A 1,878-nucleotide genomic window follows, 5' to 3' on the forward strand; every position below is an offset into this window, starting at 1 on the left:
TTGAATAGCAAAGGTGTATCATTGTTTTTGGTGAATGAAATCCCTCCCGGAAATAGCCTTCCATAATAGGTCCACATCAAAATCGGAGGGTTTGTTGATGTTGTTTGTTGGCACAGTCAGACCAAAAATTTGAGCAAATTGGTCAAGTGATAGGCTATGGTCAATGTTGCACAACCTAAACTCCATACCAACATTCACCCTCGTGTTCGAAAAAATGCGAAGGCTACTCAAAAATTCCAAGGTGAGGCTAAGATACGTCTTCATCGGCATGGAATAGTTTCTCTATCCCTAGACCGTCAAAGAACATTTCGGTCTGGTACCTTATCCCTAGGGTTTCTAACACCCTAGTATCAATAAACTGAGTGGGTTCGTAATGCTTACCTAGCAACTTGACGAACTTGGTACGGTGGTGATGTGACCATAATTAGCGCATATTTAGTCCCCGAATTAGCTTTGTTCCCATGCTTTTTAGTACATATTTGGGTTATTTATTGTCTTTAGTTCTTTGTTTTGCATATTATTTGAGGTTTTGTGTCCTTGGTAGGAAAGGAGTGCAAACTTTGCATTTTCATGGCAAAATGAGACTAAATTGATTGAATTCAATGACCAAGCATCAAGGAGAGACAAGATTAGAAGGCCTTTGTACATATTTTAGGAGATGAGCAATGTTGAGGAAAGATCCTTGCATCCCCAAGGAAATCCCCAAGGATTTTATGAAGAAAAGGGAAGAAAAGAAGAAGAAGCAAGACTGAGGAGCAATCCGTGCGGATTGTCCTGAATCTGCCCGTCCTCAGCACGACAATCCGTGCATCTTCCTTCAAAGACGCACGGGCAGCAGCTACCAGAAGACGTGCGTCTTCTCCCAAAGACGCCCGGGCAGAGACTCACGAATTCGGCCTTCCCGTGCCTAAGACGCACGGATTCGAGTCCAGCACAAATCCGTTTCTTCGAGCTTCAAAGAAAGAAGCCCTTCCTTCGAAAAACACCGGCGTCTCCCTGCTCAAATCTAAAAAGTGTAATTACTAGTTTAGCCCTTAGTTAACCCTAATGCATCCACCTAATTTCCACTATAAATACCCCATTAGTCTAATTAGAAGAGCATGTTCTTCTTATCAATTATTAGAGTAGTTAATATCAATCAAATCTCTCTTTAGTTTTGTAATCAACAATTAATCAAGTTTTAATACAAGTTTTATTTCCTTAATCTCTCTTTTGTTCATCCTTTATTTTGGGTAATTGAAGATTATTTGGGTTATTATTGGGAGATTGACAACCTCTCAATCAAGCATCAAGTACTTCTTTCATTCTTTGCTTTATTATTGGAATCGTTAATAGGTATAATTCTCTTAATCCCTTTTTAATTATTGTCAATTACTTTCATTTATTCATCATGTTTCATTTTGTTGGCATGATTGACAACCTTGCTAGCATGATCAACATGATAATGAGTGAGTAGTGACCTAGCTAGGGTTAATGGGTAATTAGGGGAAACCAACATGGGGAATGATTCATGCTTAAATTAATATGCTTTCATGGTTTATTTGCTTGCTTGTTTTGATCTCAACTCATGCACATGTTATGTTTGATGAAATGCGAGCCTATGAATCCTTGCATTTTTTACCCATCACCTATCTTTTCAATGAGACTTGTAAGACATAAACCAACTCGAGTCTCATTAGACCATGCATGCTGTTGAGTAGGGAAGATTAATTCGACTTGTAGGTGTTGTACAATCTAATCGATTCGGCTCCGGGTCCCAAACTTTCCTAGGATTGTAAGATATAACCCAACTCAATCCATCACAACAATAATTGCTTGCTTATAATTTGAGAACATGTTTGTATGATCAATTCCCATGAATCCCCTATGACCCCATGA

The sequence above is a fragment of the Silene latifolia genome, chromosome 2 (genome assembly GCF_048544455.1).
Source record: "Silene latifolia isolate original U9 population chromosome 2, ASM4854445v1, whole genome shotgun sequence".
NCBI classification, from domain to species: domain Eukaryota; kingdom Viridiplantae; phylum Streptophyta; class Magnoliopsida; order Caryophyllales; family Caryophyllaceae; genus Silene; species Silene latifolia.